Source organism: Equus przewalskii, chromosome 30 (assembly GCF_037783145.1).
Source record: "Equus przewalskii isolate Varuska chromosome 30, EquPr2, whole genome shotgun sequence".
Lineage (NCBI taxonomy): Eukaryota > Metazoa > Chordata > Mammalia > Perissodactyla > Equidae > Equus > Equus przewalskii.
Window position 1 is genome coordinate 26,614,482 of NC_091860.1, and position 14,482 is coordinate 26,628,963.

At 49.6% G+C, this 14,482-nt stretch overlaps 1 protein-coding gene and 1 long non-coding RNA gene across 12 annotated transcripts in view; both read right to left on the reverse strand.

Moving 5' to 3' along the window:
- PFKFB3 (6-phosphofructo-2-kinase/fructose-2,6-biphosphatase 3) overlaps positions 1-14,482 on the reverse strand; it is an 84,609-nt gene that overhangs the window by 40,471 nt on the left and 29,656 nt on the right. The gene's annotated exons all lie outside the window — the stretch shown is intronic.
- On the reverse strand, positions 3,570-4,776 carry LOC103548899 (uncharacterized). 2 transcript variants are annotated; one of them, XR_544384.2, is made up of 3 exons: positions 4,530-4,776; positions 4,347-4,438; positions 3,570-4,051 (listed from the first exon to the last, which is right to left on the reverse strand). It is a non-coding gene; the product is annotated as an uncharacterized lncRNA (long non-coding RNA). The 2 variants fall into 2 exon arrangements; XR_011535024.1 differs by having other exon boundaries at positions 3,570-4,055; positions 4,530-4,773.

The window sequence follows — 14,482 nt, forward strand, 5'->3', positions numbered from 1 at the left end:
AATCGCCCAGGCCCCCTCAAGGTGGGTGACAGACATGTCTGACCAGACTTCCTCCAGTCTTGACTGTGGTTTGGTCTCCATCCCTTGGTTTTCTCAACAGATCAGCTAAATCCCCCAACACACACACAAGGGGAAGGAGGAGCCGGAGTCAAAATAACTGAGGCTCCTGACTAAGGACTTGGGTGAGAACAGAAGCTGACCACCAGACAACCCTCTGCTGAGGACAGGAAGTACACGGTGGCGATGGCAGAGCGAGGCTGCGGTTGAGAAAGTGGGGAATGGGCGCTGTGTCGCAAGGCCGGCTGACGCTGTGTGCTGGGTGCAGCCCCACGGGGTGGCGCAACGCCAGGGTTGACACATCAGAATTGGCGCGCTTTCCCGTCTCTGTTCCCCCTCACGCTTCTTCCTTCTCCCAGTGGAAAACATTCTAAAAATAGAGCCAAATCAAGCCAAAAAAAATTTTTAAATGCAGGTTTTGGAAAACAATGCTGAGTAGATGTTGGAAAACCTACCCCAGTCGGGCTGTGTGAACGCGTAGTGTTCAAGCGAGAAGACGGGTGGTCTGGAATGGCCTGTGGTGAGACCACACTGTGGTCAGTTCTGGGTGATGCCTTTTAAGGGGAACGTTAACAAACTCACATGCCTCCAGAGAAAGGCCGTTGGGATGTTCGAACCATCTGGAAGCCATGCTCTGTGAGGAGTAGCCAAAGAACTAGATGCAGGTTAAGGAACAAAACTATGAGATACTGTGATAACCACGGACACATGCAGGAGGCGGTGATTGCACTGTGTTGCTCTCATGAGCAGAAACCAGACTGCTGGCTGGACGATACAACGGGGACACCACTGGCTGTCCCACAGCCCACGACCATGGGACCCAAAGATAGCGACGGCCTGCCCCATTAGGACTCCCAGCAGCGGCTGGATGCCCATCGGTCAAAACCTTTGTAGAGGGGTTCCCACAAGAGCTGGCCGTCAAACTAGCGGCCTCTGGCTGGGCCTGCCAATGGGGCATCCTGTGATTCTGCGGGGCCTGAGCTCCAGGCCTGGCTCACCAACTTGGTGATTTGGGGCAGGACACTTCTCTGCACTCCAAGTGCAGAACGATCTCGTGACAGCAGTCCTCCCCCCTGGTAAAGTCTTTGAGTCCAGAATTGCAGTATTAAGTGAATCTGGTATACGGCTGCTCACCTAGCTTTCGGTGGTACATCTGATCAACCTGGGTGGTCAAGGGGCCGCAGCCATAGATGGGGGGACATTCCTTTGATGAGCCCCTGGCAATGCAGAGGTGCTCGAGCCATCCCTGCTGGCCTCGCGATGTGAACTGTGCTACCAACTCTTTGCATTCATACCTCGGGGCAGGCAGAGACAATCGTGGCACCTCTCAACCAAACCAAAGACTCTAGCTGGAAATGCCAGACTAGAAAGAAGTCCGACGTCTACACTGGCATTGCCTCCCTAGGGATTACTGGAACCTCAGGGATCCACAAAAGCGTGATATGGGGTTCACATCCCAAGTAGAAATAGTTCTGCTTCGACTTCTAATTTTTAATCAATAAACATAATCTTTAAACAGGTTTCCTATGGCAGCCTTAGTGGTATGTCACTCTGAGCTCCCTTTAAGAAAGAGCTTGCTGGGGCTGGCCCAGTGGCGTAGTGGTTAAGTTTGCACACTCTGCTTCATCAGCTTGGCGTTCGCAGGTTCGGATCCTGGGCATGGACCTACACACCACTCGTCAAGCCACGCTGTGGCGGCATCCCACATACATAATAGAGAAAGCTTGGCACTGATGTTAGCTCTGGACAATCTTCCTCAAGCAAAAACAGGAGGACTGGCAACAGATGTTAGCTCAGGGGCAATGTTCCTCACCAAAAAAAAAAAGAAGAAGAAGAAGAAGAAGAAGAAAGGAGAGAGAGAAATAACTTGTTTGCCAGCTACAGTTAAGAGTCTCCAGCCACAGCACCCCGGGATCGGAAGCAGCCTCTCAGCTGAGGCCATGCTCTTCCGAGCAGCTCCCAGGCAATGACTGAGCACTGCAGGGTCCCGGGGCCTGGCCATGTCTGCCCAATATGGGGCTCCTGCACAGGCGAGCTCTGCACTGGAGCTGCCCGTGGGCGGCTGAGACTTCTCAGAGCTGCCCTGCAGGATGAGGCTGTTCCTCCAACTCCCGCCCCCTCCCCCCTCCCTCTCACAGGTGTCAGAGCTGCAAGCCTCTCCTGTACTTCCACAAGCACTATCCCAGTAAATCTGCCTTCCAACTCCATCTTAATCCTGCTTCCCAGAGCACCCAACCAACACATGTGCCTTTAAAACTAAATAAATAGCCTGAGAGCATCTAAGTGTGCACGGAGTGTGCAGAAGTTAGGGTTCAAGATGGGTGTGCTCCTGACAGTCGGCTGTCTTATCTCCCAGATGAGTTGTCACCAGCCACCAGGATGGGTCTGGACATTGTACAGCTTTAGGCAGATTTAATCTTAGTTATTTATTATTTAACTTATACCAATAATTGAGCACTATCTAAAAACAAGAAGCACAGGAAACCCTGAGGCTGAAACATGAGTTAATGAGGAAATGATGAGGACATGTCAAAAAAAAGAAACAAGAGCCCACTTTAAGGGGTTCCCGCTCGCCAGATCTGGTACGATCTGAGCAACAAAATGAATGGCGGCGGTAATAGATGATACCCCAGAGAGAAAGGAGAATCCCCAAATCCACTCAAATGTAGACAAAACGAATGAATGAATGAATGAGTGAGTGAGGGAGTGCAGGAGGTGAGACAGCTTTTCCTCATAGTGGAATGCGGACAAATCAATGTAGAAGGAGGGATGGAATTCCTAAGTCGCCATTCGGCAATCACCACAGTAATAATGATTTCAGACAACAGTCATCAAGGGGGTGGAGGTTTGACAAGAAACAGAGTCCCTAGTATCTCCCCACAAAATACTTCTTAATTAAAAAGGGAGAGAGAGCAACCTTACAGGAGAGAAACCTGGCAGACACCATCCTGAGCAAGGGATCTAAGCTAACCTCACGGGTAACGAAACAGAGATGTCACGTGTCTCCCAAGATGATGCACTGAGGACACTTCACTACTTCCCAGGTACTCCTGCCAAAAATGCAGAACCCGTACCTAATTGTAAAGAAGCAATAGACAGGGGCTGGCCCGGTGGCGTAGTGGTTAAGTTCACACGCTCCACTTCGGTGGCCCGGGGTTCGCCAGTTGGGATCCCACACGCAGACCTATGCACTGCTCCTCAAGCCATGCTGTGGCAGGTGTCCCCCATATACAGCTGAGGAAGATGGGCACGGACGTTAGCTCAGGGCCAGTCTTCCTCAGGAAAAAGAGGGGGATTGGCAGCAGGTGTTAGCTCAGGGCTAATCTTCCTCAACAACAACGAGCAAAAAAGAGGCAACAGACAAACCCAAATTGAGGGATATGCTAAAAGATAAATGGCCTGGATCTCGAGGAGATATTTGCATACACATATTCATTACAGCATTATTCACGGTAGCCAAGAGGTGGAAGCAACCCAAAGGTCCGTCTACAGGCAAATGAATGAACCAAATGTGGTCTACACATACAATGGAATATTATTCAGCCATAAAAATGAAGGAAATCCCATCATTTGCTATAGCATGGATGAACCCTGAGGGCATTATGCTAAGTGAAATAAAAGACACAAAAAGACAAATTTGTCACAAAAAGACAAATACTGTACGATTCCACCTATATGAGGTACCTAGAGTAGTTAACTTCATAGAAACAAAAAGTAGAATGGTGGTGACCAGGAAAGAGGAAATGAGGAGTTGTTAATGGGTGTGTTGGGGGCCGGCCCGGTGGAGCAGTGGTTAAGTTTGCACGTTCCGCTTCGGCAGCCCGGGGTTCTCTGGTTCAGATCACAGGTGTGGACGTGGCACTGCTTGGCAAGCCATGCTGTGGTATGTGTCCCACGTATAAAGTAGAGGAAGACGGGCATGGATGTTAGCTCAGGGTCAGTCTTCCTCAGCAAAAAGAGGAGGATTGGTGGCAGATGTTAGCTCAGGGCTAATCTTCCTCAAAAAAAAAAAAAGAAGAAAAAGAAAAAAAATAAATCATGGGTGTAAAGTTTCAGATTTGCAAGATGAAAAAGTTCTAGAAGTCTGTTGCACAATGTAAATATACTTAACACTACCACACTGTACACTTAAAAATGGTTAAAATATGTCTTTTTACCACCATTGAAAATAAAATAAATAAATAAATTTTAAAGGTCAAGATGGTAAACTTTACGAGTTTTTACCACAATTAAAAATTTTTTTAATTATTAAAAAAATAATAATGAGTGCCTAGACTCTTCAACAATACCAGGGCCAGGAGAAGAGGCTCCAGTGCCGTGATGACCAACTGCAACCTGTGAGCTGGCTTCAACCTTGCGTCAGCAAAAACTGTGCTCTTTGCTAGAAAGAAAGGACATTAGTGGGAAAGTTTGTGAGACACACAAAGTCGGCATATTAGATAATAGGACTGTACTGATGTTAATTTCCTTACTTTGATCATCGTACTGTCCTTGTTTTGAAGAAATACCCTTCAGATATTCCGGCGAAAGGGACACCATCTCTGCATCTAACTCTCAAATGGTTCAGAAAAAAAAAAGCATTTGTCTCTCTACGCACACACACACACCCATATATATCTATGTATATATGTATATTCTCTTTCCCTCTTCCTCCCTACAGATGAGACAGAGACAGATAGGTAGATAGACGGATAGAAAGACAGACAGGGAAGGAGTGAGGGAAAGAGGGAAGGAGAGAGAAAGACAATGATATAGCAAATAGGGTAAAGGTTAACATTTGCAAAATCTGTGTGTGTGAAAGCTGTCTGGGAATGCTTGGGGCTATTTTTGCAACTTCCCTTTAAGTCTGAAATTCTTTCAAAACGAAAATTAAGACTCCAAAATTTTTAAGTTCAAGATTAGTGGTTACCAGAGGGGAAGGGGTTGGGGGGTGGGCAAAAGGGGTAAAGGGACACTTACATCTAGTGACGGATAAAAATCAGACTATTGGTGGTGAACACGACGCTGTCTATACAGAAACTAATAAATAATAACGTACACCTGAAATTTCACAATGTTATAAACCATTATGACCTTAATAAAATAAAATAAATTTTAAGTTCAGGAGTCACGTAAAATGGTAATAATTCTGCACATTCACCCCAAAAGGATCTTCCTCCAATTTGGACATTGCATACCTCTAATCAAAGGTGTTATACCACGAATCAGGGCATCGCTAATCTTTCAAAAGCTAATGTTGAAAGATGAAGTATGATGGCAATTACATTTAATCTGACTTTTCATTTGTTGACAACAAAGGACCTGGTGTGCGTGAATCGGATAATCGGTGGAGGAGCAGCCCGGAAGCGTTGCCTAAGGCTTCCCTCCGGTGAACTGAGGCCACAGGCTCCCGACACTGAGCGCCCAGATCTGGGGCAGAGGTCGGACCATTCACCCTGGATGCTAAAGCCTCCTCGCAAAGGGGATGAGTGGAGCTACTGGCAGAAACAGCCCATCTGGGACGCCTCGTAAACAGATGACCGATAAAACCAGTAGCCACTTCTATAATCCTCTCAAAGCAACGAGGGATCAGATGCGGATGTCTGGAAAAGCCTGGAAATCCTTGTGGGTAGATAAGAGATGTGATGAAACGACAAGCAGGAAGCCCTCTGGAGCACAAGCTGGTCACCTAAGTATTTCTTCCACTACAGCCCTCCTGTCAAGCAAGAACCTGACCTCCTGGCTATTTAAATCAGGATCGTCACATCTTGGGTTTAATAAATTAAGATCCCAGGCCGATACGCCAGATAATCGAGGAGGAAAAAAGAGCGAATGCGCAAAAGTGACTACCTACCCGGAATCATGACCTAGCTCACTGGTCTTCACCATCAACGGCACGCAAGAACCACCCAGAGAACCGCTAAGAAATACCCAATGTGTAACCCCACCCCAGACCAATTAAATCAGAGCCGCCAGGTGGGGCTTCGACTTTGCAGTTTTTTCAAAGCTTCTCAAGCAAGCGAGTGCAGTGTCTAGCCATATAAAGGTTCCGGTTTTCAGTTTTCACCCCACCCCCCCAGCCACAGTGTCAGTGGTGTGCCAGGCTTCCAGCTGGGCTAATGGGAATAGGGAGACATATATGGCACCTCACTACAAATATTCCACACTTTGTTGAGAAGATGTGGTACATATATACAATGGAATACTACTCAGCTGCAAAACAGAACAAAATCATTCCATTTGCAATAACATGGATGGACCTTGAGAGAATTATGTTAAGTGAAATAAGCCAGCGAGAGAAAGATAATCTGTGTATGATTCCACTCATATGAGGAATTTAAAATTATGGACTAAGAATAGTTTAGTGGATACCAGGGGAAAGGTGGGGTGGGGGGTGGGCACAAAGGGTGAAGTGGTGCACCTACAACATGAATGACAAACATTAATGTACAATTGAAATTTCACAAAATTGTAACCTATCAATAACTCAATAAAAAAAAAAAGAAAAAAAAATATTCCACACTTTGTTGAGGAAACCAGCGACAAATGCATGGGAAGCAATCCGTTCGTGGAGTTTGGAGGTGCATCAGAAAGATCCACCAGCGAAAAATCAAGAGTCTAGAATAAGCGAACCCCTGGGAGCTAGTGTTCCTGCTGTGTCCGCAGCCCTTTTGTTCTGTGTGGTTTGTGACAAGCCATTGAGAAGGCTTGCAACCTTTTTTTGTTTGTTTTGTTTTGTTTTTGAGAGTGAAGAACTGGGTTGACCTTCTTGAAAGAAGGGTGGATAAATTGTTAGGATAAAAACTACTAGGTAGTTTCCAGAGAAAATTCCCACCTGCCTGCTCCCGTAGGCGGGAGAAAGTCCCCTGAGAGGTCATTTATCCCTTCACTCAACAGAGGAGAGGAGACCCCCTGGAAGTCCCCCGGTGACAGCAGCAGGTGTGGCCTATGAGGACTTAGTCACCTGGGGACAAGCTTGGGTGTGTGTGCAGGTTGGTGTGTGTGTACGTGCGTGCGCTCAGGGCTCTGGTGCCCCAGACTCTGCTGGCCTCGGCCACGTCCACTTTCCAAGCCTGAAGCCAACAACCCGGGTCCGAGGGGATGGACAACCACTCTGGCTGACCCTGCTGTGAAGCAAGCGGGGGCCCTGGGGCATTGGAAAATGCGTTGCACCATCTGGCAAAGACTCCGCCCTCTGCTCTCTAGGTCCAGGCCCCAGACCCTGGACGGGACAACAAACTTCACCCACATTTGGGCATGGTCCAGCCGAGACAGAGAGACAGAGCACACAGTGGTCTCGCCTCCCTCCTCCACGGGCTCCCACTGGCCCCACAAGCAAGGCTCCATATCCTCAGCCTGAGGCAGCAGGAGCCTAGAGGAGGAGTGGGCCAGGGGTGCAGGGCAGGTGCCACGCTGCATTCGCATTACTGGCCCCCCAGATGGAAGGCTACAGCTCTGCCAGACCCGCTGTACTTTAGAGGGACACACAGACACGGGCATGAGAGCTGGCCGTGGAGATCCTGGGGAAGGCTCTGCTTCTCCCGGAAGTGGCGTTAAGAGTCAAGGCCACCCCACTTGTGCACCAGACTCCCATGAGCTGCTTTTCCTTCCCACTCCCCTCTTCCCACCCGGCGTTAGTTGCAAGACAGCTTGTTCATGACCCACAGACCACTGTTGCGCTTCCCCACATGAGGCCCCGGTCTCACCCCTCACGTATCTGATGCAACACGGGCAGAGTTTCCTGAGCCTCAGGCCCATCCCCATCCAGGACCTCTGCCGGGGCTGTGTATTAGGAACATGGGGGTGGAGAGGCAAGAAGGAGGTGGGTACTGGGAGCCTAGCCGGACTTCCCCCCAGAGGACGGGTGAGGGAGGAGCGGCAGGGAGAGTCAGCCAGAGCCGAGACCAGGGTCCTCGGCTCCAAACTCTTGCCTTTTGTTTTGTTTTGTTTTATTGTGGTGAAATACACCTAACATAAAATTTACCGTTTCTAAGTGTGCAGTTCCTTTGGCATAAAGCACATTCACGTTATTGTGCAACCATCGCCACATCCATCTCCAGAACTTTGTCGTCTTCCCAAACCGAAACTTGTGCACCATGAACAACCAGCCTCCACCCACCCCAGCCCCTAGCACCCACCCTTCCACGTTCTGTCTCTGAATCCGACCGCTCTAGGCTCCTCATATTAGTGGAATCACAGTAGTATCCTTTCGTGACTGGCTTATTTCACTTAGCATAATGTCCTCAAGGTCCATCCATGTTGTTGCATGTGTCAGAATTTCCTTCCTTTTCAAGGCTGAGTAATATTCCACTGTATGATAGACCGCATTTTGTTGTCCATTCATCCACTGATGGACACGAGTTGCTTCTACCTTTTTGGCCCTTGTGATTTATGCTGCTGTGAATGTGGGGCACAAGTCTCTGTCGGAGTCCTTGCTTTCACTTCCAAACTCTTATCTTTTAAAAAGGTCAGGATCAGCCTCTCTGTGATATGATCAGGATACGTCAGTTTTAGGAACTCATTTGACAATTTCGCTGTTTTCCAGATAACTAACAGACTGAGTAGAACATCTTAGTTTGAATTATTAAAAGTAAGGCAGTCAGAACACAAAATCGAATACAACTTATCATCAATTATACTGAAAACAAACTAGAAGGAAATACATGGAAGTGTTAACAACACCTACTTCCATGTTCTGGAATTATGGATGATTTCTTTCTTTCCATTTTCCTGTCCTTTCTAGAGCCTGTACTGTCGTTATCATTAGGGGGAAAAAGTACTATTTTTTTCCCCTTGGTTCTATTGCTTTAGGACTTGTCTGCGGACCTGGGGTCCACACTGACTTACACAGCCATCATTCATTCATTCATTCAAAACAATGCTAATTGCAGACAGTTCTAAAAGCTGCCTTTGCATGGCTGAATGTCACGAGTCCAGTAACTTGCAGTCATGACTGTCGCTACCAGCTTGTGAACAGATGCTCAGAGCTGGAGTTAGTCACATGCTGGCTGTCACTCAGAGGGCTCCGCGGGCGGCTCGTGGCTCACTGGACTAGAAGGAACACTGGGTTAAGCACCGCCAGGGCCCCCTCTGCAGCCAGCAGCCTTTGGTTGAGCCTGGCTCACAGCCAGGTTCCCTCTGCACCTCCCTGTATCCGTTATTCCAGATCTACACGCGCAGACAACAGGATTCCGTCCCTTCTCCCAGCTCCCCAGTTCACCGTCCGCAGACCCAGCACGTGCCAGCTAGAAGTCAGCGGGGACGGGTTCCTTCTCTTCCCACCTTCCGCCTGCCGCCTCCACACCTGTCCCGTGACGTCCCAGAGAGGAGGAAGGAGGAGCGGAAAATTCCTGCTCGCGGGAGCGTGTGGCTGACACATTTTCAGCCTCCGCCCCACTCTTTCTGCTGGTAAACGTGATCTTCCAGCACGTAAAGGCACAAACCTTTAGCTGATAAAGGAGCAGAAAACCGTGAGTCAAGAGCAAGCGAGCTGGACACGCAGCGCACTGCCGTACCCTGCAAGCTTACCCGCCTCACCTTCGTCCGCTCCTCCTCCCGCGGGAGCCAGACGCCTGGGTTCACATTTCAGCTTCGCCACTTACTCTCTGTGTGACCTTGGACCCAGAACTTAACCTCTCTGTGCCCCAGTTTCTCCACTGGGAAAGGGGAGATAAGAGAGCCCAAGAAGTATTAGCCTGTTTATATTCTTAGCAAATGCATAGCAGCTCCCTTTTATTGAATGTACCAGGTGTGGCCTTAGGTCCTTTAAACAGATTATCCCTAATCTTTAGGATGACCCAACTGCTCTTCCAGAGATAAGGAAGCTATCTCGGAGAGATTAAATCGCTCGCCCCAGGACACTGCCTGGAGTGGGGGTGATGGGGCTTTGACAGCGGGTGCGGGAAGGAGAAACCCACTACAGACCTTTCCCCAAGGCGGTTCGTGACAAAGGTGGCGACAGTAGGGACCAAAGCCGTCCCTCCCCGTCCCGCCATCCCGCCTTCCAGAAGCAGAAGGACCGGCGCCCGCAGGAGCGGATGGAGGTGGCATGCACACTGGGGCCCCCAAGGGCTCCTCCGCCCTCAAATTCTGCCCCACCTGCCCCTGCAAGGCCTGGAATTGCTCTAACAGCCATAAAGCCCATAATCCCACAAATGGAAACCAAATTTAAGGCCGAGGCCCTGTCCCCGCCCGCAGAAGAAAACAGCTGGCTGCATTCCAGAGTCGTCTCCGGGGTCCCCTTTTGTCAGGGTCTCCCCCGCAGCCCTCCGCGGCGCCCCCTTCCTGGGATCCAGCACCTACACACGACGCTCACGTCCTCTGTTCCTGCTGTACTTTTCTCCCGAGCACTGTCACCATCTCCCATGCCGCGTGTTTTCTTTATGCTCTTGTTTATTGTCTTGTCTCCCCCACAGCCTGGGGGGTTTTGTTTGTTTTTGCCACTGATGCAACCGGGATCCCTAGAAGCAAGCCGGGCACAGGGTAGGTGCACATAAGCCTTTGTGATGGCGGATGAAAAAGGAAGGAAGGAAGGATGGTGGTGCAGGTCAGCGTGGACCCTCAGCTTCGCAGACAGGCCTGAAGCAGTCGGACCCAAGGAAAACTGGGACCTGGAAAAATGTGGCTCTCCCAACGCAGCAACCACCCTCATACATCCACCCTTACATCTATCCTCCCAGGTGCGAGAAGCTCTCAGCGATGTACTCCTCCTCCCAGTAGTTTTCCACGCTCCCCAACCCACCCTCACCCTAACCCAGCATCAAACACTTCCCATTAACTCCATTTTATTGAACTCTATTATCTGTAGTGGGGGAAAAAAATCTGATAGAAGAGGAATTCATACTAAGATGTGAATGGCTGCATTTCAGTCATCAAGGAGCTCCTGAATTTTCGTCCTGTTCACTAGGAGGAAAACCAAAGAAGGGAGAGAAGCCCTACTGCGTTAGAGTTTACTGTAGAGCTCAAACAGCTGCCAGGAGGAAGCCATGAGAGAACAAGTAAGTGCTGAAGTGGCCCTGTGTAGGCTGAGTGCTAGAACCCCAGAGTCGCAGGATCCCCAAGCTGGCTGGGCCCTCGCTGGTTGCCTCCCAGTGCAGGAAGCCCAGCTCTGCAGTTGGGTCAGGGCACGAAGTCAGGGTGCTCCTGCCTGCTTCCTGGAGCCCTGGCCCACGGCACCTGGGTCTTCTATCCTGATTTCATCACAACCCACAGAATCTGTTCCCTGTATGTAGATTTCAGCTGCGTTCTGATTGAAGCGATGGTTCTGTGGAGTGATCTGGAGAGAGGTTCTTGCTGGAGGCACTAGAGGTTAGAGGCAGCTACAACTAGAACCAGCTTTCCTGTCGCCCAAGTCGTTTTCTAAATAGAAATATCATTGAAGGGGAACATGCATGCAAAATCACACAGCTCGATAAACACTCCAAGTGAACACACCTGCATAACCACAGCCCAGCTCAAGGACAAGGTCACCCCTGGAACCCAAGAAGCCCCCTGGTGCCCCGTCCCAGTCAGCACCCCCGAGGTAACCAGGATATTGACTTATAACAACATGGATTCGTTGTATGGCTTGAACTTTGTATCAGTGGAATCATATATACCTCTTCTGTCGGGTCTGGCTTTCTTCACTCAACATTTCGTCCACAAGATTCATTCCTATTGCCTCTTACAGCTGTGGTTTGTTCGTAATTGTTCTAGAGTATTCCACTGCATGATATACCACAATTTATTTATCCATGTTGATGGAACACTGAATCGTTCCCGCTTTGGGGCAATCGCAAGGAATGCTGCTGGAACATTCTTGTCCGTGTCTTTAGTGCACATGCACAGCCGTTTCTGTGGGGTCTACACCAAGGAGTGGAACTGCTCGATCAGTGTGTGTATATGTTCAGCTTTAGTAAATAATGCCAAAGAGTTTTCCAAGGTGGTTCTATCAATTTTCCCGCCCACATAAGAGTTCCTGTTACTCTGAAGTCTCACGGATACTTGGTCTTTTTCTTTTCAGCCATTCTGGCTAAAATAGGTATATAGCAGTATCTGATTGCAGATTAAATTTCTATTTCCGAGTTGATTAAGGAGGTGGGGTAGCTTTTCATTGCATCTTGGCCATTTGGAAATCTTCTTGTATGAACACCATAAAAGTCTGTCTTTCCGTGTTAAGCTATTTTTGGTTTGCTTGTTTTTTTGGGTTTTTCTGTCCTTTCTCCAGTGACTTTTGTGGGTCTACACACACAGAGGAACAAAACCGTCTCCTGGGTACAGGCTCTGGGCCCAGACTGCCTTGGTCGTTTCTTCTCCATGCCCCAGCTATGCCATCTGTTCAATGGGGGTAAGGATAATGGCACCTTACTCCGTAAGCTGGAAGGAGCGAATGCATGCAGAGTCCAGAACAATGCTGGGCACATCTTAAGCGCTCCGTACATTGGGGTTTTTACTGTTATACCTAGCATTCTGTACCTAAAAGTGCCCAAAATTGCCAAGAAGGGGAGAGGGCACGGAGCAGGACTGAGAGATGCAATTTCACAATTTGTTGGTAATTTATCATTGCTTAAACAGCAACCTCATATTTCTCCCTACTAAAAAGATATTTCCTGGGGCCAGCCCGGTGGCACAGTGGGTTAAATGTGCACATTCCAATACGGTGGCCCCGGGTTTGCCGATTCGGATCCCGGGTGCAGACAACGACACCGCTTGGCAAGCCATGCTGTGGTAGGTGTCCTACATATAAAGTAAAGGAAGATGGGCACAGATGTTAGCTCAGGGCCAGTCTTCCTCATCTGCTGCCAATCTTCCTCAAAAAAAAAGAAAAAGATATTTCCTGCGTGCATGGGAACCAAAGAAGAGGTGAAACTGGTGTTTGAGTAGAGAAGCTGGGGCCAAATCATCTCAATTAGAAAGAAACAAACAGAAGCCACCTGTGAGGCTCACAAGGACCACACGTCCATCTGGGCATCACCCAGGAAGGCTGCAGAAGAGGAAGACTGAGCCCACGCAGCCGAGGAGACTCCTGCAACCTGAGCGCCAAGCAGGGGCTGGACCCCACCCTTCCTCTCGCCCCGTGAGGAGCTCAGAACCGAAGGAGCCGTGATATTAGAGGAGGGACTTCCTTCTGGGCTCATCCTCGCTCACCCCAGCACCTGCCGTTCCCCAGGTCTCTGCAGTCCAGTGTCAGCAAACTGGCTCCACCGGGACAAAGTCCTCCTGACAAGTGGGCCTCAGGTCTCAGCTTCCTTGGCCCGCAGGCAGCGGGCCCAGGAGCTCGGCCCGGGAGTGGAAGCCCTCAGTCTGCAGAACTTGAGCTGCCCACCGGGAGTGCCCCGCCCGAACAGCGTGTGACGGGGCCAGAGCAGGTGCTGGGGGCAGCGTGACCTTTCTAAGAACCCGGACACTGGACTGGAAAAGTAGGTTATGTGGCTAGACAGGGAAAGGCCAGGGAGGCCTCAGTTTATTCTGGTAAACAGGGCTGGGTCAGGAAAAGGATGTAAACAGCAGGTCTGCGCCAGGAGACTAGGTCTAACATGGGATCGGAATGAGTCAGAGATCCAATTCCCTTATTTTATAGATGAGGAAACTGAGGCTCAGAGAGGTCAGCAGACAAGCGTGGGGTTTGGAGTAAGGCCCACCTGGGGATCACCGATTCATCCTTTTACTGTAACTTGCCGCTTCAAGTCCTTCCAATCCCCCTAGCGATTAGTCACCAAATGCCACCTTACATGTTTCTCACGTAAGCAATCTGTGTTCTTCTTGCTCCCACTGTCTCCACCTCGATTTAAGCCCTAAAACCCTAACCTAGACCACAGACTATCGCTTCCCATCTCTTTGCCTCCAGCCTGTCCTATTCCGACCCGCCGAGCACACCTGACAGATTCATTTCCTGAAACAACACTGTGGTTCTGTTCTTCCCCTCCTCAGAAACTATTGCTGGCTCCCCACTGCCCCTCAGGCCACTTTCAACCCCCTCAGTCTTCACTGGGGCCTCAGCAGGGGGCTCTCCTACAGCCCTTCTCCCTGGGGGCCCCTCCCTTCCAGCCACTGGATCTGCTTCATCCCCCCAAACACGCCTTCCTCCAGCCCGTCTCTGCTTTTTCGCAGAGCCCTCCACCAGAAATCTCTCTTCCTCCTTTCTGGCTAGTTCCACCCGGTCCTCCGTGTCTATTTGCATCTCCCTCTTGCTGCGCCCGTAGCTTTTATTTCCCGTGCTGCATCGAAGACTGGTGTGTCATCTGCACTCTTCCTGTGTATGTCGTGCGTGTGTTCACACACATTCTATTCTTCTCTGATCCAACCCGGCACGCAGCACAACCCCTACAGAATGCAGGTGCTAAAAATATATGTTGATTGACTAGACCACAGAAGAAGCCAATGATATGGACAGCCTTTTAACAAGCTCTCTCTGCAGTTTAGGAGTATGTGCTTGGCCTGGGAATGCAAAGGTTACAGAATAACGCCT